General features: G+C 34.8%; 1 long non-coding RNA gene across 1 annotated transcript in view; it reads left to right on the top strand.

Moving 5' to 3' along the window:
- The first annotated feature begins 2,357 nt into the window (after nt 1–2,357).
- Nucleotides 2,358–26,489, top strand: part of LOC309612528 — a 368,024-nt gene continuing 343,892 nt past the window's right edge. Inside the window, exon 1 of the long non-coding RNA XR_014235251.1 lies at nt 2,358–2,377. This is a non-coding gene — a long non-coding RNA (uncharacterized lncRNA). The remainder of the gene's footprint in view (nt 2,378–26,489) is intronic.

The following is a 26,489-nucleotide window of genomic DNA, read 5'->3' as shown; positions in this document are numbered from 1 at the left end:
GCCTTTTTGTCCATCTCTTAGTGGAGGTGTCAAAGAAAGCTAAAACTCAACATATGCCATACTAAACCTGTGGTCTTCTTCCCCACAAACTCTGTAGGAAGTCCAAGCTCTTCCTACAAATAGCACCACCATTCAGACAGTTAATGCAACCCAGAATCCAAAGACACAAATTTGGCAACTCCCTCTCTCCCACCATCTAGTTTTAAGTGTTAGGAATTTTTATCTCCATCCATTTTTCTCCATCTTTATCATGACTGCCAACAATAGAGGTGCCCATTACCTCTATCCTGGTCTACAAAAATAGCTTTGTAACTAAACTTTCTGCACTCACCCTGGCTGCCCTCCAATCCATTCTTTACCCCTTAACCAGTGTGAGCGTCCCTCATCATAAATTGAAAATCTTTACTTAAAATCCTTTTGATGGCCTGAAAGCCTGCAGTGTTATTGGACTGTCCTTATCTCTTCAGTCTTTCTGCACCACGCTGTCTGCTGTCTTGACATGCCAACCTACCTTCAATTCTTTTTATTCATCTCCTTTCTCTTACCAAAGGTCTTTGCTCATGCTGTTTCCTCTGCTTGAGATATTTTTATTTATCCTGTTTATCTAAGTAACTCCTACCCTTTCTTTAAATACCAACTCAAATTTCATTTTCTCAGGGAAGCTTTCTCTGATCTTAGTGATTACTATAACTCTGCTGTAAGACTCATATATTAATTTACCTTTACCTTTAACCCTTGCCATAACTACACTTTTACATTTGTTCAAATAATTATTTGATATATCTATCTCCCCTGTAAAACTATAATCTCAAGTAGAGCAGAAACTCTGTGTTTTATATTATCTCCCAGCATTATATCTCTGGTACCAGCAAGTGCCCGACACATAGTGTATGCTTTGAATAAAATGAGTTAATGGATAAACATATGCCAAAACTTATTTATGTTAGCATAGGTACAAATTGATATCCCCAATTAAAAGTCATGGAATCAAGCTGGTGCAAAATAAATAGGCAAATAAAAGGAAAATTGAAGGGAAAAATTGCAAACTCTTCTGCTGTAAAAGCATGTATGCAATCATTTAAAATTATACTTCCAAGACTTATTTTTAAGAAAACATCTCTTGCTCCCTAAGACATTTTTAAACATAAGAAAATACTTGTTATTTTAAGTGAATAAAACAGAAAGAAAAATCTTTATGTGAAAAATGAAAAAGTATACAAATATGACTAGAAAGAAGTAAAATAAAATGCTAGCAGAAATTGCTTTTGATCTGACATTTATACTACAACATGGATGATTATTGTGGACATTATGCTAAGTGAAATAAGCCAGTCACAAAAAGACAAATACTGTATGATTCTACTTATATGAGATACCTATGGGTAATCAAATTCATAAAGACAGAAAGTAGAATGGTGGTCACCAGGGCCTGGGGGGTGGGGAAATGGGGAGTTGTTAATTGGTAGAGACTTCAGTTTTGCAAGAGTTCTAGATGTGGTTGTACAACAATGTGAATATAATTAACACTACTGAATGGCACGCTTAAAAATGATTAAGATGGTAAATTTTACATTATGTGTATTTTATCACAATTTTTAAAAATTGCATTCTGATGATAGAATTACTATTTGTTTTTAAACATAAAATCAGTTCATTTTTCTTTTAGTGTAAGAAAAAATAGCTATCAAATTTTTTTGAAAAGAACAGATGCAGAGGCAGAGACCACATCTGAGATATATGTGTGTTCTTAATTACTAGAAGGAGCTTTAAAAGTTGTAGGAATACAATACATGTTTGTCAAATAAAAGGAAGTGTAGATAGGGAATAAAGGTGTGATTATCAAGTGGTTAGAAGTGCAAGTGGAATTCCCTCTAGATTTGTCCCTTAGAGATATCATTTAAAAGTATGTAATTGTAAGGAGAAATTACTTTGACCAGGTATTTCCCTCTAATTTAGACAGTTATCCTTAGAGAAATGGCCTACAGGGAAATAATCTTCTCTATTGATATTTCCTCAGGGTGGAACTTTGGAAAAGTATTACCAGTCCTGGATTTTAAGTTTCCAAATATTACTGTGTCAACTAAAGAATATGTTTAAAATATAAAGCTCACAATGAAGTCAAGTTGATTCTAGATAACTGAAAGATAATATACACAATCCCAGGGAAAATTTATATGTTATTTCATACCTGACATACTCTTGAATTTGTCAAAATACTAGACCACAGCCAAAAAAGTAAGTTCCTAAATGTACCATTTTGTGATTTATAAATTTACCCCTTGATGAAATGCAGATGAAAAACCAGTATTTAAATTCACCTCTACCAAAATACCTTTGCTAGAAGACTGTCATCCTTGTACATGTAAAAAAAATGGAAGTCATTAATTTTTGAAAAGGCAGAAGTCTTTTAACAGGACATTTTTTAAGACTGAGAGGAAAAAGGGGGAGGGGCCTAAATTATGGAATGACTTTCGAATTCATTGAGAAATATGCTTTAAAAATTAAATATTATACCCCTTAAAAACATCCAATTACTTTGTGCAATACGGAGGCTGTACATTTCAGCCTGGAAATGGATGGTAATAGCATCACCTTCTTTCCTTGCATGGGAAAATATATGGAATATCTATAGAGTTAACTTGAGCTGAAAGTCCCAGAAATTACTTTTCTGGATGCAAGGAAAGTCATCATTTATTCCTAAAAACTCCAGGAAGGGTTGGGTAAACTGAAAGATCAACTCATGAGCTACGAGTAAATTTGAACAGAAACAGAATAATATGTGATTTTGATTAGTGAGAGCCAGGTATCAAATATGAGAAAGTATTCCAACTCTCTGTGTTATCCAGGGCAAATTTGGACTATGGGGAAAATTCGTATGACAAAAAATATTTAAAGTTCATAATCTCCATGAAGACTGTGTTTAACTTTAGAAACTTTATAAATAGTTCATCTTGAAGTTGCCCAGTAGAGACTGAGGGAGACAGGCAGAAGGCAGTAAACAGGTGTCTCAAGTGTCTCAGGGGTTATTTTGAAGACTCCATTGGCTAGTAGAGAAGGGAGACATAAAGACAACTAATTGCAATATTGATATTCATGATTACAAAAAGGAATTGGAGAAGACTGAGCATCAGGAGAAAACTTGTGAGACCCTTCTTTGTTAGAGGATAGATTCATTTTTTTTTTGAATTTTCATTTTGTATTGGAGTATAGTTGATTTAAAATGTTGTGTTAGTTTCAGGTATACAACAAAGTGATTAATTATACATTTACATATATCTATTCTTTTTCAGATTCTTTTCCCATATAGGTTATTACAGAGTATTGAGTACAGTTCCCTGTGCTATACAGTAGTTCTTTGTTGATTATCTATTATATATATAGTAATGTGTTTATGTTATCTGTCTGTGTCTTCATCAGTTCAGGCATCATAACTCATCTTTCAAGAACAACCCCTGTCATGACTTGCTAAATATAGATTAGGTGTGTCTACCTCTGAACCCTATAAAATTGAATAACAAAAATTGTCTGGCTTGTTCCAAATTCTATTTATGAGATTTATCTTTGTTGGAGTATAATTATACTTTGTTAATTTTCATTTTATATTGTATTCCATTATACACCACAGTTTATATACCCATTTTTTATTCATGCGCATTTAAGATGTTATCAGTCTTTTTTGAAATTTTTGAATTAATTAAGATGGGCATTTTAGGCCAATTATATTTAAACATATCAATAATTTTAAATTGATTGTAACATTATACTAGGAAAAGTCACTAAATAGGCAGATAAGTACAGTTAGAAAAAAAGTAGTATCAATACTTTGTTTGAATCCTTATTCATTAACATTTTTAATAGAGAATATCAATCTTTTTTTATTAGGGGAAATCCCATTACCCTTAATTTATACAAAATTATTGGGTTCTGCTTATCTCAACTTATAGCTTCCTTTTACTGTTTTTTGCTTGATGTATTCCTGTTATACACACAGTGGTTGCACCAGCAGAAATTAAGCCTATTAAGTTAATGTGTCTTCACTTTTCTGTGAAGAATGTAGTTGTTTCCTCAGGTAAAGGTCAATGAGAGTTTAATGTTGTATGAAAAATACAGACAGAGTTTGGAAAACACTTCGATTGAGGAGCTTATTTAACAGCCTTAAACTCCTGTGCTTATAAGATTTAATAAATGTGATTTACAATTAATATGAAAATTTCCTGAGATACTAAATTGTTTTATACAGATTTGGGGTCTTGTTTGGATGGATAGTCTTTCAGAGAATTGGGTGTAGCAATAAAGTAATTCAATTTCAGCTCAGTTTTCAAAGTGCCTGTTTTATGTACAAGAAAAAAGAATTGCAGTGCCAAATGAACTTAATCAATATTTCTTGTTTGGACTGTTCATTGAAAGTGTGGTTTGCTTAGTGCTTGTGATATTATAAGTGGAACATAAATTCTCAATATATACTTGATGAATTAATGTAGAAGATGGTGAAGTTGAGGTGGAGAGAGTTTTTCATATGGAAACGGCTAGTAAATACAGTTTATAGCAAAATGAAACATTTTGAGACAGATTATTTTGTCAAGAAATAATTAATAAGGTTGAGCTATATCTATATCAATTAATGAGGTTGATCTATATTCAAACTAAAGTAGATAGCAATGTAATGCTGAGGACAAAGCAAATAGTGCTTATGACACTGCAGATTGCTGCTAATTCTGTCTAAGAAAGCATCCAACCCCTTCTTCAACAGTAGCCCTCTAGCAGGAACTTTTAAATATGTGACTAGATTACCCTCCCTGTGATTTTGTCTTGCAAATGTCTAAATAGCAGTAATAAAATAATCATGAACTTGAAACTCCATCCAGTCACTCTATTTGACCATAATAATGTACCATGGAAGTTCATTGTATGTGGTGACTGAATGCAATGCTAAGAATTACAGTCAAACTTGTGTTTAATGGAATGGAATGTGTAGGGAATCAGCTGGTTGTTGGAAAAGTGGAGTTTAAATGGAAACCACAATAGTGGTGCTGACAGCATGCCCATAGCTGAACTTAAAATCTGTATTTAGTTAGTAACATTATAGCCTGGGATTCACTGTTAGCTAAGCAGTTTCTAATTGCCATAGTTCTTTCTAATATCTTCTTAATATACATTTTCCTTATGTTCAGGTCTAAAGTCAAAGGATTGCACCTTGAAGGTTTTGAACAGAAGTTTTAAAACATATAGAGTATCATTAGGTATTCCCTTTTTATGTGACAGTTTTTCCCATTTAACCTAGTTTTTGGATTAGGGAACTCCAGACTGAGAAATGGGGAGACTTTTGTATGTGTTTGTATATGTCTGTGTTTCTTCTGTTTTTTTGTTTTTTTTAACTGTATTATTATTTTATTATTAAGGAATCCAATTCAATGACTGTCATGAGCCCAGTTTGGGTTAACAGTGACAGTTCTGGAAGTAACTACAGCCCACTCTGGAATCTCTGGTTATAACCACTGTCTTCTCTCTCTACCTCAGCTGAAAAACCAGACTTAATGAGTCCTCAATCCCTGCCTTCCTATTCCTGGAAGATGCCAAAGCCATGTTTGTTTTTCGAAAGAAAGATCTTAGAGTTCAGAGTTATGAATAATTTTGTTACTTCAATTTGGTAATATATGGTTCTCTCTCAGTGAAGAACAAGGCTGCTTTTCATTAAATTGGCTGAAGAGGTATAAAGATATAATAGTTATAAGTAAAGGCTGAAATCAGAACTGTTTTAGTACAACCAAATCATATATCGTATACCTTTTTTTTTCTAGATCATCACACAAACCCTTTTCCCACTCCCTTTGGGAAAAAAACATAACCAACAAAACTTAGAAAATAAAATTTTAAACTTATAATAATTTGAAATAATTCTTACATTTTTGAGCATCTAAGGAATTTAATCATATAACTTTCAAATCTCTCTTTCACTATTTTAATGCCCTGTTTGGCTGGCTAAATCTTTTATATGTGAAGAGATTTTGCTGTTAACAATTTACATATCCCCAATTGTTAAAAAGTATTTTCAAAACAGGATTACATTTCAACTTCCAAAAGCAGGTGAAAATTTATTCCACATAGTACGTTACTCAAATATATGCAAACGATATCTTCAATACACTCAAAGTCCATCTTGCTTGAGTCAAAAACTCCTGCTTATTTTGATTAAAAATTTTCATGTTAAAATCTTCTATAACCATGGAGTATCTATCAAACTACTCTCCAGCTTTCATCTTTATCTGTGTTCCCCTCAGAAACTAAAATACTCTATCACTGTATCACTTTAAACTTACATAAAATTGTTAATGTTTTCTATCAATCATAGATTTCTCCTTTCAGAGTTTTCAGAAAGTCCAATCAAAGATTGATTCTTAGAAGGTAAATGCAAATAATCACTACTAATATGAAAGGAAGCCGTGTACTGGAGCTGCAGGATGCTTATCCTTTATGATCATATTCATCTTCCTTCAGTTCAGACAAGAATACACAATTCAGTGTATTCTGGCCAACTGGCAGTTCTTGCTGCCTGGAATGCTCCATATCCCATACCTATAAATGATTGTCCTCTCTTACTTTTGGATCCCTACTCCAATTATACCTCCTCAGTCACTCGAGTTCTGTAGAGTAGGCCATTAGTTCTGCCCCATCTTTATATAAAATATCTTAATTGATCTATAATTTAGAAAAAGGAATAGATCTATATATGGTCTATTGCATATAACCCAGAAAGTAACATCATACCTGGAAAGATGATCTCCATGACCTTCTCCACCTGGGAATAGATTTGGGTTCACAGAAAACTATGAATCAATATTATGGTTGGGTTGAGAACTAGAAGACATCTTTTCTTAGTATTTTCTGAGCCAAGGTCATTACCATTAGAAAGTGGAAATGATCCTAATGGAAATGACTACAAAGAATTAAATTATAAAGACATTGTAAAAACTGTCTTTCACTCAATTATAATCTCATTTACATTGGACAAAGCTGAGAGTTTTGCACTGTTGCCATCTGAATCTTTATAATTTTCATTTTTCAAGGGGCAGAGGTCTTTTTTATTAAGCATTTTATGTGATTCTGTTTTCTCTCTTCTCTCAGCATATCTGTTATACTTATTTATTTTTACTATTTGACCAGGAGTTTGCAGTATACATTTTTGTGTAATCTGTGTTCACTATCAAATAACAGTCCACCATATCAGAGGTAGTATAGCTACCTTATAACACAGTGTTCCCAGTTCGTCTGTCCATCCCTTATAACATCGTCGTTCACTTATCCATAAGCTAATCACCCAATAAATTGTTGCTATTAATATTTTGAACAAACATTTTCTATTAGATCGACTAAGTAAAAGATTTTACTTTAGCTTCATTGTGTTCTTTCTCTAACACTCTTCCTTTCTTATGTTGTTCTAAGTTTCTGACCTATATCATTTTCCTTCTCCAAAGAACTTCTTTTAACATTTCTTCCACGTCAGGTTTACTGGCAACAAAATCCCTCAGTTTTTGTTTTTGTTTTTCTTGTGAGAAAGTCTGTATTTCTCCTTCACTTTTGAAGGATAATTTGCTGGATAATGAATTCTAGGTTGGTGCTTGTGTGTTTTCTTTTTCAACACTTTAAATACTTTATTCTCTACTTTCTTGAATGGTTTTTAAAGAAAAGTTCTATCTAATTTTTACCTTTTCTCCTCTATAGGTCAGGTATTATTCTGTAGCCTCTGTCAAGATCTCTTTGTCTGTTATTTTATGCATTTTTAATACGATATGCCAATGTGTAGATTTTTTGGTGTTTATCTTGCTTAGTTTTCTCTGAGCTTCCTGCATTTGTAGTTTGGCATCTATCATTAATTTTTGAAAATTTTAGCTATTACTTCAAATATTTCTTCTGCTCCTTTCTTTCTTCTCCTTCTGGTATTCCTGTTATGTATATGTTATACCATTTGTAGTTGCCCCACAGTTCATGGATATTCTGTTTTGTTTTGTTTTTAATTCTTTTTTTTTTTTTTCACATTTCAGTTTGGGACATTTCTATTGACATATGTTCAAATTCATTTATTCTTTCCTCGGTTGTGTCCAGTCTACTCTTGAGCCCATTGAAGACATTCTTCATTTCTGTTACAATGTTTTTGATTTCTAGCATTTTCTTTTGATTATTTGTTAGTTTCCGTCTCTCTGCTTATATTCCCCATGTATTCTTGCATATTGAGCATATTTTTCATCAGCACCTGTAGCATATTAATTATAGTGATTTAAAATTCCCTGCCTTAGAATCACAAAATCTCTACCATATATGAGTCTAGTTCTGATATTTGCTTTGTCTCTTCATACCATGTGTTTTCCTGCCTTTTAGCAAACCTTTAAATTTTGTTGAAAGCTGGACATGATCATTGTAATAGGAACTTAAGTTAAAAAGGCCTTTCATGGGTGGTTTTATTTTTAATTAGCTAGGAGTTAGGTTGTGATTAATGTTTGCTGTGGCTGCTGGTATCAGAGCCTTCAATTTCTAATATTTTGTTTTGTCCCTCCTGTTTTCTTTGGATTTCCCCCAAAACTCCTTCGCATACAGAATTTGTAACTTGCAGCTCACTTAGCTGTAATTCATGTTATTATTCTGTAGTCCTGTTGAAGTGGTGGTATGGTATTGGGGATGAGAAACACTCTGTAAATGTATGATTAAACCTCTCTTTTTTAAATGAAACAGAGTTCCTGGGGTGTGACCTTCAAAAGTTTCTTAGCCCTTTTTTTTTAACCCCTGTATGAGACAGAAAGAACAGAGGGGTTTTGAGCTGTCTAATTGCTCTTCCCCTAGATCAGGTAACCCTCTAGCAAAGTATTTTCCCTTGAGGGCAGGCCCAGCCACAGAATGCTCTGGGTATATTTCAAAATGACTACTATTTCCATGGTCGTATTTCAGAATGGCTCTTTTCCCCTCCCTTTATCCAAAGCATGTGGAGATCTTTCTATAATATTTGCCATGAGAACCTGGTGGGCCTCCTGAAAATAAAATTCACCAAAATGTGAATCCACCCCCAAGGCTGGGCCCCTAGATTTTACCTATCAAGCGAATTTACACTCAACCTCCAGAAACGCATCAGTTACCATTTTATTGTTCCTACCAGTGGCCTCTGCTCCTAGTAAATTGTGATTCTCTATATTTACCTCGCTCTCCAGTGTTTGAGGTGATGGTTGGTCCTGTGACCTCAATTCTGTAGTCCATCTGAGAAGAGTTGTTGATTTTACATTTAGGTTTTTCTTATTGTTTGAATGGGTATGACAACTTTCAAGCACTTGATAAGTGAAAATGGAAACTCGCCAACTACTTTATTATATTATCTCAAATATTAGTGTTTGTCTTGATTATTAGATATATATTTGTATATTTTTGTACTGTCAAACAGAAGAGAAAAAAGACAACTTAATTCCCTCTTTTATCCTAAACACTCTTTTTCCTTGCTATGAAAATCTAGAATCATGCACATTTTAATGCTGAGGCAGCAGTATGAAAAGGGGGTAATGGGCAACTCTTTATCATTTCTTAAAAATATGAACTAGCAGATGGCATTTCCTCTTTTCTACATTTCATCATTCAGCAGAAAACAATTAAAAGCAAATGAGTCTTAACAAATAGTTGGCATGCTCATTTCTGCAATAGTTATTTTTATAAGAATCAGAGCTTGTTGCAACGTATTTAGAATATCATTTAATGTTCATTTAGCATCTTAGTTAAGTCTGGTGTTTTCATTTTCACAAAATTATTAAAATAGCATCATATTGATCTTCAGTAGGCTTAGAAACTTAACCTATGAATAAAATAGCACCTTTGGGTTTAATACATACAGATTAAAGTACATGGCTTTTAAAATGTCTTGGGCCAAGAGGTATACAGTGAAGCTAATGAAAGTGAAGTGTTAGGGTGCGTCTCTCAAAGGCCCTCATTCTCAGTTCTAGGGGGCAGCTTAATAATTTGTTCGTATAGTCACATGTGTTTTTGTAAAATTTGTGAAATAAGGTATTTAACCATATTAAATTGAGACTACTATGGGTTATTTCACTTTTATTTCCTCTCTACCACTCTCTTATTATTTCATGTAGGGTAACAGTGGAGTAGTGTCAGGTGTTTTATAGATTTGGCTAAGGGGTAATTGAGTTGGGAATACCTTTTAGATTGGGTTTAGAAAGATCTAGTTATGTGGTTTGCACTCTGCCACATATCTAGGTAATTGCTAGCCATCTCGTTGTATCAAGCACCTCCAGGAATATTCCTATCATGACAAGAATGTTCTGACCAGAGTTGATATGTGACCTGTAGCACCCAGGGCTGGAAACATGTGGGAAGTGGAAAAACAACAAAATGCAGAATATATGGAGCCAGAAGCAAGTCTGTGGAAGACCTTGTAATCATCAGATTTATAAAATTGAAGTGTATTAAACTTTCATTAAGGGTAGAAAAACTTTTTTTTCCTTGAAAGGAATACACTTGGAATATTAGTTATCTATTCCTGTGTAATAAGTTATCCCAAACTTAGTAGCATAAAACAACAAGCACTTATTTTCTCATATAGACTGTGAGGGTCTGCGGTCCAGGAACAGTTTAGTTATATACTCTAGCTCTGTCTCTTGTGAGTTTTCAGTGAAGACTTGACTGGGGCTGGAGGAGCCTCTTCCAAAATGGTTCAGTTACATGGCTGTTGGCAGGGGGCTTTTGGATTCTCATTATGTGGTCCTCTCCACAGGGCTTCCTGAGTGTCCTTATGACCAGCAGCTAGTGTACTCCAGAGCAAGTGATCTGAGAGAGCAAGGAGGAAGTCGCAATACCTCTTATAACCCTGTCTCCAAAGTCTCACAATGATACTTTTGCTTTATTCTCAGCATTAGAAGTGAGTCACTAAATCTGGCCCACACTCAAGGAAAAGGGAAGTAGGCATCATATCTTGAATGGGAAGACTATCAAAGAATTTGTAGGCAAAACTAGCACAGCTGGTATTAAAACTCTTTTTTGATGGTTATTTATATTAGTTTCTTAGGGCTGCCATAATAAATTACCACAAACTGGTAGCTTAAAACAACAGAAATTAATTTTTTCCTGGTTCTGGAGGCTAGGCATCCAAAATCAATGTTTTGGTGGTACCATGCTCCATCTGAAAGCTCTAGGGAAGAATCCTTCCTTGCCTCTTCTTAGTTTCCATTGGCATTCCTTGAGTTTAGTTGCATCATTCCAATCTCTGCCTCTGCTTCACAAGACCTTCTCCCCGCTGAACCTGTCCCCTATGTGCCTCTGTATCCAACTCTCCTTCTCCTTTCTCTCATAAAGGTACTAGGCACTGGTTTTAGGGCCTACCCTAACCCAGTATGACCTCATCTTGACTTGATTACATCTGCAAAGACCCTATTTTCAAATAAGATCATATTCACAGGTATTGGGGATTAGGACTTGAACATATTTTGGGGAGAACATAATTTAACCCACTGCAGATATCATGCATAATAATATATATATTAGAATTCCTTTTTATAGAGCACAAACCTTTAGGTAATACAAAGAGTATGTGCATGACTCTTAACAGTTCATATAAAAAATAAAATTGATAGCCATTTCCAAATTTAACAGAAATCCTAAAAATTTATATGATTTTACAAATAATGTGCTATGAAGTTGGAAGAAACTTTTCCAAACTGTAAAAAATAGAAAAACTTTTTTGATCAACAATGCCAGATAAAGGATATTTCTATTTGTTATATAAAATAATATATTAAAATTATCATATAAGAACAAAGAGCAGACTTCCCTGGTTGTGCAGTGGTTAAGAATCCGCCTGCCAATGCAGGGGACACGGGTTCGAGCCCTGGTCCGGGAAGATTCCACATGCTGCAGAGCAGCTAAGCCCGTGCACCGCACTACTGAGCCTGCGCTCTAGAGCCTGCGAGCCACAACTACTGAGCCCACATGCCACAACTGCTGAAGTCCACAAGCCTAGAGCCCGTACTCTGCAGAAGGATAAGCCACCGCAATGAGAAGCCCGCACATGGCAACGAAAGAGTAGCCCCTGCTGTCCGCAACTAGAGAAAGCCCGAGCGCAGCAATGAAGACCCAACTCAGCCAAAAATAAATAAATAAAATAAATAAATTAAAAAAAAAAAGAACAAAGAGCATGCAGCCAAAAATAGTGGGAAAATAGATTACAGAATTGTCAAGTATATAATTAATATAAACTTTATATTTTTTAAAATGTTTTTTGGTCTTGCGAGGTAGTACTTGACATTTTATAATTTGTAATATGTTATTAACATTTTATTACTAAATTAACATGCAATTTTATGTCTAAATTTGTATTTTATTTTCTTAAAGAAGGTCTCTCAAATTATATAAACTTAGAGGTTCCTAAATCTGAATTGGATCCTGCTTGGTCAATTTAAGAAATTGGTTTTATAGAAAGTTTTGAGTTGAGTTCAAAATAGTAGGATTTTAAATGCACTTTGGTCTTCAAACATTGTTAAAATTAGGTGAATGGATTCATGAATAGTATAGTACTCTGCATTACTTAATAGCAGTTTAAGAGAATTATTTAAGAAAATGAATTAGAGTGTGAGAAACCTAGAGAATTTACCTAGTCTTTTCCCATTGTTCAATGCCAGGACCTTGATAAGGTTTTCCTTCACAGAAACATTTAACAAGCTAATTAGTAAATAATTATAAAATTCTTGTAAATACCAAACCTTAAAGGTGACTTTTTAAAAAATGCTGCCTTGGGAATGTGGTTTTTCAAGGGAGTATCTGTTGGGAAGCCTTAATGAATAATTTTACACAAATTATTGATAGGTATAAGAATTTAAATAGGGAGAAGACTGCAAGGATTTTTTTCAAGGAAACATGACTAGCTATGGTCAGATTAGGTTTCTAGTATTGTATAATACTAGATACTTTATCAATTGCTTTGTCTATCTACTGATTATCTATAGATCAGTAGATACTGTATCTATACATATATATAGTATAGCTAGTATCTATCAATCAATCTATTATAGAATTATATATAATTTGAATTTTTTCTTTTTCCTGAACTATACTGGAGGGAGCAATATTTGTCACCCCAGAATGCGTATGAGGATTAACATAGGCTGATTATTTTTAAGAAACAAAGACTCGGGATGTCTTTCTTTTTACTCCCCCTTAGATAGTTAAAGAATTTAGCTAAAAGTCTGTAGAATAGAATAGAGCTGTAGCCAGGGTTGTCTGCAAAGAATATGAGCTGGTTTGGTGGGGGAGACTTGGCCAGGCCTAGAGATGCAGAGTCCACTGTGCTTCCATTGTCTTTGCAAGGCCCAGCAAACATTTGCTTACCAAACATTTGCTTTTCCATCTCCATGTGAATTGCCTTCCTCCCCTTTGAAGTCCCAAAATACTACCACAACATCCTCCTTTGTCTTTAGCTGAAGATGGCATTAAAGGTGAGGGTTTCAAACATTTTGGTGAGTTACTCAGTTTTTTTAAGTCTCTCTCATGTGTACATGTTATTAAACTTTGTTTGATTTTCTTCTGTTAATCTGTCTCATGTCAATTTGATTCTTAGACCAGACAGAAGAACTTAGAAGGGGAGAGGAAAATATCTTCCTCCCTGACCATACAATGTGGGAGTGCTAGTGTACCAATAAGATCCAGCTTATCTGCAAAGTGTAAAGAATGCTTTAGATTCTTTTATAAAAATTATACTAAGTTTTATTCCATCCAAAAGCTATTTTAAGCATCATAAATAACAGGAATATAGTACCTGAACAAAACTCTTAACAGCTAGCCCAAAGAGTTAGTTGAGCAGGAGAAATGACTTACTCATGCTCGTATTATATAAAAATAAAATTCCCTCAACTCTTCAATTCCCCACTAATACTTCCAACTTCACACAAACAGAATGTGTGAATTTTCTCTATGTTTTTACTCACCTTGGAATGGAAACAGAAATAACCACCTTACAGGATTGTTAGAGGGGTTAAGAGTGGGAAACCTAGAAAATGTTTATTTTCTGATGTATTATAGAATCAGAAAATGCTAATCTAGTTGGCACTTCATACATTTCTTAGTCGATTATTTCTGTATCAAGATGATCAGCAGTCCCTACCCTTTTTGGCACCAGGGACTGGTTTCCTGGAAGACAATTTTTCCACAGACCGGAGTAGTGGGGAAGGTTTCGGGATGATTCAAGTGCATTACATTTATTTTGTAGTTTATTTCTATTATTATTACATTGTAATATATAATGAAATAATTATACAGCTCGCCATAATGCAGAATCAGGGGGAAACCTGAGCTTGTTTTCAGTTGCCACTCACTGATAGGGTTTTGATATGAGTCTGCAAGTAATTGATTTATTATGGTCTCTGTGCAGTCAAACCTCTCTGCTAATGATAATTTGCATTTGCAGCCACTCCCCAGTGCTAGCTAGCATCATTGCCTCAGCTCCACCTCAGATCATCAGACATTAGATTCTCATAAGGAGCACGCAACCTAGATCCCTCGCATGCACAGTTCACAGTAGGGTTCATGCTCCTATGAGAATCTAATGCCACCGCTGATCTGACAGGAGGCGGAGCTCAGGCGGTAATGTGAGCAGTGGGGAGATGCTGTAAATACAGATGAAGCTTCACTCGCTTGCCCTCTACTCACCTAACGTGCAGCCCGGTTCCTAACAGGCCACAGACCGGTCCCAGTCTATGGCCTGGGGGTTAGGGAGCCCTGTTATAGATGGTAAGCGTTGGAAATATAGGAGGTAGTGAAACTTTGTATAACATTAACTTAAAAGCTGATTCTTGTAGGATGTTACCAAAAACTTGATGGTGATAGACAAGGGCGGTATTAAATACCTGGAAAAAGGTCACACAGCCTGTTCTCGTGTACACACTGGAGGAAACTGAATGTTCACCTGAACCCACAGATACACTATTAACATGAAGCAACTTGGAGATTTATTTTTAATGGTAATCAGTTTATTTTCCTTCTCAGATTTTGCATTCATTTGGAAGTGAGTGGCAAATCAACTCCTCTGTAAAATAACATTGAGTAATTGATATTTAAATAGTGTATTAGACCTAAGATTAAATAGATAAGCTATAGAAATCTAAAGCTAACAATTCTCATTGAAATCTGATAACTGGAAATAGCATTAAAAAAAAAAAGAAAAAACTTTTTGTAACTGAAGGTCATAGAGGTTTTAAAGATGGAAAGGTCCTTTAGGTTATTTTGTTCATCTCCTTGACAACTTAGAATCACATCACCCTGCATTGACTAAAACATCTTAAAAGGGCTATTTTCAGTGATCCAAAAGATGGAAAACCCTGGAACAGTTTTACTATCTGAACTCATGCTTTTGAAAATCTATTTAAATATACTTTTTTCCCCTTTTAAGTTTCAGGTTGATACTAAATTTATAATTTAATAAAATATATTTTATGTTTAAAATTACATGTTGTGTTTAAGATGCACAGGGATGTATTATTATAATTAATAGTAATGCTAATATCAACAGATGTACTTAAGTGTACATATATGATCTGGGCAAGGAACTGTGTTAGGTATATTACTTACCTAACCCTCATAGAGAAGGAAGAGGGAAGGGAAAGAGACATTATTATCGAAATTTTACGAATAACACTAAAGAAGGAAGTTCAGTGAAATGACAGACTAGACTACATGATAGAGATTAGCAAGCACCAGAGACATGATACAAACCCAAGTCTGCCTGGCTTCATGGATAATTTTTCGTAAATTAACATGAAATTGAAACTTTGTGACAGGGTCTTTATCAGTGATTACATTCAACTGTCTTCATACTTCTGCCTCACAATCATACCACACACTGTAATAGATATGCAAATAGCCCTTGAACAGAAAAGGAAAATTAAAATAAAGCACAGTAATTAAGAAAAGACTCGATAAAACAGATCTAGTGAATAGCTCCCTTAGTGAAAGAAGAATATTAACATGCACTTTCTGAGACATTTCAGGAAGAAATTTTGTTTTGAAAGTTTTTGTGCTTATACGAACATACATGGAGTAGATGAAGAGTTTGTTCTTTCCTCTTGCTAAATTTCACTTATTTATGAATTAGTATATGATCAATTTCTATAAGTGTTTCTGACTAAAAAGAATGGTATATTGCAGTAGTCGGATATACTATTCAATGTATTCCATTAGGTCATGCTTGTTAATTGGGTTGTTAATTTTATATTTTCTTATTCACTGTTTGTTTTCTATTAACTATCTAGAGAAATGTATAAAAATCTATTATGTTTGTAGTTTTGTAGTATTTTCATTTTTACTATAAACTTCTGCTTTAAATTTTTGAGTGTATGCTATTAGTTTCTGGAGAATTCAAAATGGTATATTCTCCTTATAAACTTTGTCATTATGAAATTAATTTATTTGTAGTAATGTTTGTCATGCATTGCCAAAATCTAACTTGTCAATATTAATATAGAGACATGAATTTTTATAATTTTTTACTATATTTTTTCCATTCTTCTATTTCAACTCTTCTGTGTCTTTATGTTTTTGATGTGTTCCACAACAACATATGGTTGAACTTATTTCCTCCAATTTGTTAATCTTTAACTGTAACCTTTTTCTTTTTTCATTTAACGTAAATATATTTTGGAGTTTAAATCTAAAATTTTATTTTGTTCTATGTGTTTGTTGCACTAATTATTTTTCTTTATCCTTTTTTTTTTAATTAATAGGTTTTTTTTTATTATTTCATTTTTTTCTCATGGTGTTAAAAGCTATAAATTCTATTCTGTCTCTTAATCTTTATCTAGAAATTACACCATCATTCTTACTTTATCAAACCTCAAAGTTAGTAAATCTTTTATCTCCTGTCTTAAATTAAAAGTACTTAATAACATTTCATTTCTGACTACCCCACTCTTAACCAATATTTTATTCATTCATTTATATCTAATCTTGATTTTTAAAAATAATACATGATTATTACTATTTTATACAGAATATTTTTATTTACTATTGTTAACATTTTCACAATTTTCTTGCCTTTTTTTCATTTCAGACTTTCCATTGAGTAGTATTTTTAGGATTTTGCTTAATGAATATCTGTTGGTAATGAACATTTTTTCTTGAAAATATGTTTATTTTTTTCGCTCACGCTTGAAAAATACTTTCCAGAGTATAGAATTGTAAGTTGGCCACTATTTTCTTTTCAGCTCAGTGAGATTTCATTCTACCTTTAGCTTTGTAGGTTGCTATTATGAAGAACACTTTTGGTCTAGCTGCCATTCTCTTCAAATTTGTTCTTTCACTGCTTTTAGGACATTTGTTCTTTCACTGCTTTTAGGACATTTTATTTTCCTTAATGTTTTTCCAGTTTCAGAAATACATGGATGTTGTCCCTCCTTCCTTTTCTTCCCTCCCTGTCTTTTTATTCTTTTCTTTCCTCTTCCTCCTTCTTCTTCATCATCCTTGGGATTCTCTGGGAAGCTATAATTTGTGGATTTTTTTCCATCAGTAATGGAAAAAATTTTGCCATTATATTTTTAAATATAGCCTTTACATCTCCCCCACCCCTAATCCTCTGAGTCATCAATCCAACGTATTCTCATTGTACACTTTACATTTCATATACGCTCTTCTGTATTTTTCTTTTTATCTCCCTGCTCTATATTCTGGATTATTTTTTTCTGATTTATTTTCCAATTCATTATTCTCTTTTCTACGTTGTCCAGTGTGCTGCCAAATACACTGTGTTGATGTTTAAATTTTGGTTATTTTATTTTCTATTTCTAGAAGATTTATTTGGTCCTTTTAGTACTCTCGTATGTCACATTTTATATTTACCTATTCCTTACAGTTATTTTCAATCTTATCATTTATTTCTTTAAACATATTAAGCATAATCCATATTGACTAATTATAGTATCTGAGATACATGTGACTATTTATACTGTCTCTTGTATTTTCTGTTCTTACTCACTTTGCCTCACTTTTCCTTCTTCTTTTTTATATATTTTTTGGATTATTTGCTATACATTACCCTTTAGAAGCTATGTATAGATGTTTTTAAAGTCTTAGAATGAATTTGCTTTCCTGTAGAGGTCCTTTGTGTTAGTTTTGACAGGTATCTACGTGTGTTCCCAGTCAATCAAGTTTTCAGCTGAAAAAGTCTAAACTTGCCTAAGCTATCCATACCTGCCACGCATCGATGCATGAGGTTAGGCCTGATATCTTTTTCTGTAATACCTTGAGTTTGGGGAATGGGAGGGTTACACTTTTAGGTCTAGTTTACTCTTACACTTACCCTGAGGTTGTAGATATTTGGACTCTTCAGTTAAGGTGGAGAGTGTATTATATGATTGTTGTTCCCTGGGTCTTGGGCCATAATGTATGTGCTCCTGGCATACTATTATAATACTAAAACTGAAGCGGCAATATCAACAAATATCATCAAAGTAAAAGTAGACTTTGTGTTTTTATAGTCAAGCTACTTCTCTGGATTCAAATTTCTTGAAACAATTGTCCTGGCATTCATTCATTTCCCCAGTATTTTCAGTATTTCCTATCACTTCTGTGGCATTCTGTTGCCAAAGCAAATCTTACAAACATCCCTGATTGAAGAGACAGGGGCATAGACCCTATGTCTTAATGAGGGAAAATGCAAAGCTATGTGCAAAGTTGTGGATGTAGGGAAAACTGAAGGATTGAGGTCAATTTGCAAGATAACACACACACATACACAGACACATGCTAACATTTTTCATTGTTTTCAGGGGGATGGTTGGTTTGAGTAACTGAAGTCAATACTTTGTCTTTTCATCTATGCATATTTTTCATTTCTTCTTTTTTATTCTTATTCCCTCCTTTTCCTTGTTTCCATCTAGTTGCTCTTAAATCAGTGTTGAAACTATTCTCAAATATTTCTGTCAAACTCGAATCATTAATTTATCCTTTTTCTTCATTCTTTCTCCTCTGGCCTCTTAAATATAGTTTAGATTTTGTTTTTTGTTTTTTTTCTTTTCTTAGTGAGACACTATTTATCCACTATTTATTCTCCCCTTATGTCTAATAAATAAAAAATATGTCTGGTCCTGTTTCCTCAACAACTGGAAATGTTTTCAAGGACAGGAAGCACATATGCTTCTGTAAGACCCCATCATGTTCAGAAAGTTCTCTGAATATCAATGACTAACAGTTGACTTAATTATGCAGAGACTAACAAATTATTTGAGGTTTGCAAAGATGTCAACTGAACATCCCGTTTAGTTTAAATTGAACAATTCTGGTAGCACTCTGTTGCATTAATTGGTTTCAGAATAAAGCCATTCCTGTCTGTGCCATTTTTTTTTTTTCTAATAAAACTAAAGTGGTAAGTTCAAGATAATATTGGAAGGGCTGGTTGACTTAAAGCAGAACAGCAAATGGTTTATGTTATGAGCCATCTGTCTGAAGAAGTCAGTACAGCCCTAAGATTGAATTTGTTTTTATGTTTGGATGCTCCTACTTAAAAAACCAACATGCACCAGGCAAGATAAGGTATATGTATAGACTCTGCTACTCAAAAGGGCGTTATAATAGTTTTAGAACTAATTTGGCAACCAATAATTGTAGGTCACAACAGGTACTGTCCCAAAATAGACCGTATATCAGAAATTAAAAATAAGGTAAGTTAATTAAATGAATATGGTGTTTATACTGACAAAATTGGGTTGTTGAGAAAATAGAAAATATTTTGACATTGCAAAAATATCGAAGAAATCTCATGACATAATTATCATATTGTACATTAATGGAGTGATTTCTAAGTGCAAGACATTGTGCTAATGCTACTTCTTTTTTAAAAATTTAATTTATTGTTCTATACAGCAGGTTCTTCTTAGTCATCAATTTTATACACATCACTGTATACATGTCAATCCCAATCACCCAATTTATCACACAACCACAGCCACAACCCCACCACTTTCCCCCTTAGTGTCCATATGTTTGTTCTCAACATCTGCGTCTCAATTTCTGCCCTGCAGACCGGTTCATCTGTACCATTTTTCAAGGTTCCACATATATGCGTTAATATACGATATTTGTTTTTCTCTTTCTGTCTTAATTCACTCTATATGACAGTCTCTAGATCCATCCACGTCTCAACAAATAACCCAATTTTGTTCCTTTTTATGGCTGAGTAATTTTCCATTGTATATATGTACCATATCCATTCGTCTGTCAGTGGGCATTTAGGTTGCTTCCATGACATGGCCATTGTAAATAGTGCTGCAGTGAACAGTGGGGTGCATGTGTCTTTTTGAATTATGGTTTTCTCTGGGTATATGCCCAGTAGTGGGATTGCTGGGTCATATAGTAATTCTATTTTTAGTTTTTTAAGGAACCTCCATACTGTTCTCCATAGTGGCTGCATCAGTTTACATTCCCACCAACAGTGCAAGATGGTTCCCTTTTCTCCACACCCTCTCCAGCATTTGTTGTTTGTAGATTTTCTGATGATGCCCATTCTGACTGGTGTGAGGTGATACCTCATTGTAGATTTGATTTGCATTTCTCTAATAATTAGTGATGTTGAGCAGCTTTTCATGTGCTTCTTGGCCATCTGTATGTCTTCTTTGGAGAAATGTCTATTTAGGTCTTCTGCCCATTTTTGGATTGGGTTGTTTGTTTTTTTAATATTGAGCTGCATGAGCTGTTTATATATTTTGGAGATTAGTCCTCTGTCCGTTGATTCGTTTACAAATATTTTCTCCCATTCTGAGGGTTGTCTTTTCGTCTTACTTATGGTTTCCTTTGCTGTGCAAAAGCTTTGAAGTTTCATTAGGTCCCATTTGTTTATTTTTCTTTTTATTTCCATTACTCTAGGAGGTGGATCAAAAAAGATCTTGCTGTGATTTATGTCAAAGAGTGTTCTGCCTATGTTTTCCTCTAAGAGTTTTATAGTGTCTGGACTTATATTTAGGTCTTTGATCCATTTTGAGTTTATTTTTGTGTATGGTGTTAGGGAGTGTTCTAATTTCATTCTTTTAGATGTAGCTGTCCAGTTTTCCCAGCACCACTTATTGAAGGGACTGTCTTTTCTCCATTGTATACCCTTGCCTCCTTTGTCGTAGATTAGGTGACCATAGGTGCGTGGGTTTATCTCTGGGCTTTCTATCTTGTTCCTTTGATCTATATTTCTGTTTTTGTGCCAGTACCTTATTGTCTTGATTACTGTAGCTTTGTAGAATAGTCTGAAGTCCAGGAGCCTGATTCCTCCAGCTCCATTTTTCTTTCTCAAGATTGCTTTGGCTATTCGGGGTCTTTTGTGTCTCCATACAAATTTTAAGATTTTTGTTCTAGTTCTGTAAAAAATGCTATTGGTAATTTGATAGGTATTGCATTGAATCTGTAGATTGCGTTGGGTAGTATAGTCATTTTCACAATATTGATTCTTCCAGTACAAGAACATGGTATATCTCTCCATCTGTTGGTATCATCTTTAATTTCTTTCAGCAGTGCCTTATGGTTTTCTGCATACAGTTCTTTTGTCTCCCTAGGTAGGTTTATTCCTAGGTATTTTATTCTTTTTGTTGCAATAGTAAATGGGAGTGTTTCCTTAATTTCTCTTTCGGATTTTTCATCATTAGTCTATAGGAATGCAAGAGATTCCTGTGCATTAATATTGTATCCTGCTACTTTACCAAATTCATTGATTAGCGCTAGTATTTTTCTGGTGGCATCTTTTGGAATCTCTATCTATAGTATCATGTCATCTGTAAACAGTGACAGTTTTACTTCTTCTTTTCCAATTTGTATTCCTTTTATTTCTTTTCTTCTCTGTTTGCCGTGGCTAGGACTTCCAAAACTATGTTGAATAATAGTGGTGAGAGTGGACATCCTTGTCTCGTTCCTGATCTTAGAGGAAATGCTTTCAGTTTTTCACCATTGAGAATGATGTTTGCTGGGGGTTTGTTGTATATGGCCTTTATTATGTTGAGGTAGGTTCCCTCTATGCCCACTTTCTGGAGAGTTTTTATCATAAATGGGTGTTGAATTTTGTCAAAAGCTTTTTCGGCATCTATGGAGATGATCATATGGTTTTTCTTCTACAACTTGTTAATATGGTGTATCACATTGTTTGATTTGCATATATTGAAGAATCCTTGCATCCCTGGCATAAATCTCACTTGATCATGGTGTATGATTCTTTGAATGTGTTGTTGGATTCTGTTTGCTAGTATTTTGGTGAGGATTTTTGAATCATATTCATCAGTGATATTGGTCTGTAATTTTCTTTTTTGTAGTATGTTTGTCTGGTTTTCGTATCGGGGTGATGGTGTACTCATAGAATGAGTTTGGGAGTGTTCCTTCCTCTGCAGTTTTTTGGAAAAGTTTGAGAAGGATGGGTGTTAGCTCTTCTCTAAATGTTTGATAGAATTCACCTGTGAAGCTGTCTGGTCCTGGACTTTTGTTTGTTGGAAGATTTTTAATCACAGTATCAATTTCATTACTTGTGATTGGTCTGTTCATATTTTCTATTTCTTCCTGTTTCAGTCTTAGAAGGTTATACCTTTCTAAGAATTTGTCCATTTCTTCCAGGTTGTCCATTTTATTGGCATAGAGTTGCTTGTAGTAGTCTCTTAAGATGCTTTGTATTTCTGTGCTGTCTCTTGTAACTTCTCCTTTTACATTTCTAATTTTATTGATTTGAGTCCTCACCCTCTTTTTCTTGATGAGTCTGGCTAATGGTTTATCAGTTATGTTTATCTTCTCAAAGAACCAGCTGTTAGTTTTATTGATCTTTGCTATTGTTTTCTTTGTTCTATTTCATTTATTTCTGCTCTGATACTTACGATTTCTTTCCTTCTGCTAACTTTGGGTTTTGTTCTTTCTTCTTTCTCTAGTTCCTTTAGGTGTAAGGTTAGATTGTTTATTTGAGATTTTTCTTGTTTCTTGAGGTAGGCTTGTATTGCTATAAACTTCTCTCTTAGAGCTACTTTTGCTGCATCCCGTAGGTTTTGGATTGTCGTGTTTTCACTGTCATTTGTCTTTAGGTACTTTTTGATTTCCTCTTTGATTTCTTCATTGATCTCTTGGTTATTTGGTAACGTATTGTTTAGCCTCCATGTGTTTGTGTTTTTATGTTTTTTTCCCTCTAATTGATTTCTAATCTCATAGCGTTGTGGTCAGAATAGATGCTTGATATGATTTCAATTTTCTTAAATTTACTGAGGCTTGATTTGTGACCCAAGATGTGATCTATCTTGGAGAATGTTCCATGCACACTTCAGAATAAAGTGTAATCTGCTGTTTTTGGGTGGAATGTCCTATAAATATCAATTAAATCTATCTGGTCTATTGTGTCATTTAAAGCTTGTGTTTCCTTATTAATTTTCTGTTTGGATGATCTGTCCATTGATGTAATTGAGGTGTTAAAGTCCCCCACTATTATTGTGTTACTGTCGATTTCCTCTTTTATAGCTGTTAGCAGTTTCCTTATGTATTGAGGTGCTCCTATGTTGGGTGCATATATATTTAGAATTGTTATATCTTCTTCTTGGATTGATCCCTTGATCATTATGTAGTTTCCTTCCTTGTCTCTTGTAACATTCTTTATTTTAAAGTCTATTTTATCTGATATGAGTATTGCTACTCCAGCTTGCTTTTGATTTCCATTTGCATGGAATATCTTTTTCCATCCCCTCACTTTCAGTCTATATGTGTCCCTAGATCTGAAGTGGGTCTCTTGTAGACAGCATATAGTTGGGTCTTGTTTTTGTATCCATTCAGCGAGCCTGTGTCTTTTGGTTGGAGCATTTAATCCATTCACGTTTAAGGTAATTATCGCTATGTATGTTCCTATGACCATTTTCTTAATTGTTTTGGGTTTGTGTTTGTAAGTCCTTTTCTTCTCTTGTGTTTCCCACTTAGCGAAGTTCCTGTAGCATTTGTTGTAGAGCTGGTTTGGTGGTGCTGAATTCTCTTAGCTTTTGCTTGTCTGTAAAGCTTTTGATTTCTCCATCACATCTGAATGAGATCCTTGCTGGGTAGAGTAATCTTGGTTGTAGGTTCTTCCCTTTCATCACTTTAAATATGTTATTCCACTCCTTTCTGGCTTGTAGTGTTTCTGCTGAGAAATCAGCTGTTAACCTATGGGAGTTCCCTTGTTTGTTATTTGTCACTTTTCCCTTGCTGCTTTCAATAACTTTTCTTTGTCTCTAATTTTTGCCTATTTGATTACTATGTGTCTCGGTATGTTTTTCCTTGGGTTTATCCTGTATGGGACTCACTGCACTTCCTGGACTTGGGTGACTATTTCCTTTCCCATGTTAGGGAAGTTTTCAACTATAATCTCTTCAAATATTTTCTTGGGTCCTTTCTCTCTCTCTTCTGCTTCTGGGACCCCTATAATGTGATTGTTGTTGCATTTAATGTTGTCCCAGAGGTCTCTTAGGCTGTCTTCATTTCTTTTCATCCTTTTTTCTTTATTCTCTTCCACAGCAATGAATTCCTGCTGTCTGTCTTCCAGGTCACTTATCCGTTCTTCTGCCTCAGTTATTCTGCTATTGATTCCTTCTAGTGTAGTTTTCATTTCAGTTATTGTATTGTTCATCTCTGTTTGTTTGTTCTTTAATTCTTCTAGGTCTTTGTTAAACATTTCTTGCATTTTCTCGAAATTTGCCTCCATTTTTTTTCTAAGGTCCTGGATCATCTTCACTATCATTATTCTGAATTCTTTTTCTGGAAGGTTGCCTATCTCCACTTCATTTAGTTGTTTTTCTAGGGTTTTACATTATTCCTTCATCTGGTACATAGCCCTCTGCCTTTTCATCTTTTCTATCTTTCTGTGAATGTGGTTTGTGTTCCATAGGCTGCAGGATTGTAGTTCTTCTTGCTTCTACTGTCTGCTCTCTGGTGGATTAGGCTATCTAAGAGGCTTGTGCAAGTTTCCTGATGGTAGGGACTGGTGGTGGGTAGAGCTTGCTGTTCCTCAGTTGGGGAGAGCTCAGTAAAACTTTAATCTGCTTGTCTGCTGATGGGTGGGGCTGGGTTCCTTCCCTGTTGATTGTTTGGCCTGAGATGACCCAACACTGGAGCCTTCCCCCAGCTCTTTGATGGAGCTAGTGGCAGACTCTCGGAGGGCTCATGCCAAGGAATACTTACCAGAACTTCTGTTGCCAATATCCTTGTTCTCACGGTGAGACACAGCCATCCTCCGCCTCTGCAGGAGACCCTCCAACACTAGCAAGTGGGTCTGGTTCAATCTCCTGTGGAGTCACTGCTCCTTCCCTTGGGTCCTGAAGCACACACTACTTTGTGTGTGCCCTCCAAGAGTGGAGTCTCTTCGGCCGCCAGTCCTGTTGAAGTCCTGCAATCAAATCCCTCTAGCCTTCAAAGTCTGATTCTCTAGGAATTCCTCCCCCTGTTGCCGGACTCCCAGGTTGGGAAGCCTGACATGGGGCTCAGAACCTTCACTCCAGTGGGTGGACTTCTGTGGTATAAGTGTTCTCCAGTTTGTGAGTCACCCACCCAGCAGTTATGGGGTTTGATTTTATTGTGATTCAGCCCCTCCTGCCGTCTCATTGTGGCTTCTCCTTTGTCTTTGGATGTGGGGTATCTTTTTTGGTGAGTTCCAGTGTCTTCCTCTCGATGATTGTTCAGCAGTTAGTTGTGATTCTGGTGCTCTCGCCAGAGGGAATGAGAGCACGTCATTTTACTCTGCCATGTTGACTGTCCTCCTAGACCACCAATGTTTCTTGCCTGGACTATTTCAGTGGCCTATTAATTGTTTTTTTTTTTAATTTCTTTTATGCTTCTCTCAGCCCCATCCCCTATCTCCTGCAAAGTCTGTTCTTCACATACTAACTAGATAGATCCTTGAAAAATGGAACTCTGATCATTTCACTCTTTCCTCAAAGTTTGCAGTGGTTTCCTCTCACACTTAGAATAATTTCTCAGCATGGCCTATTGTGCCCTTTTTCATCAGGTGCCTGATTAACTCTACAAATTCAGATAATCCTCTCTTCTTCATTCACTGCAGCCTTTCTAAACTCTGTATTGTTAATGTGCATGTTCCCCTGACTCGGGGCCTTTTCATTTGCTGTTTTCTTTCTCTTAAATTCCCTTACCAAAATTTGTATGGCTCATTTCCTCCTTCATTTCTGTTTCAACTCAAATGTCATTCCTTATAGACGGTTTAACGACCAACTAATATAAAATAGTGATTTTTCTCCACTCTTTCTTGCCACCAGTATGACTGAAACTCTTTCTTCATTTTCGTCATAGATAATATCTTAGTGATATCTGTATCTACATGTATAACTATGTTATAAATTATCATATATATCATTTATTGTTTATATGAGAAAGAGACAGAGATAGACACAGACACAGAGAAAGAAATTTCACAAGAGGAGGGAATCTCTTTGTCTTGTCCACAACTGTATCCACATTTCCTATAGTGGGTACTCAGTAAGTATTTGCTAAATAAG

Source organism: Balaenoptera borealis (genome assembly GCF_965194805.1).
Source record: "Balaenoptera borealis genome assembly, chromosome: 15".
NCBI lineage: Eukaryota > Metazoa > Chordata > Mammalia > Artiodactyla > Balaenopteridae > Balaenoptera > Balaenoptera borealis.
Note: the sequence above shows the minus strand (reverse complement) of the source record. Positions and strands in the feature narration are given on the sequence as shown.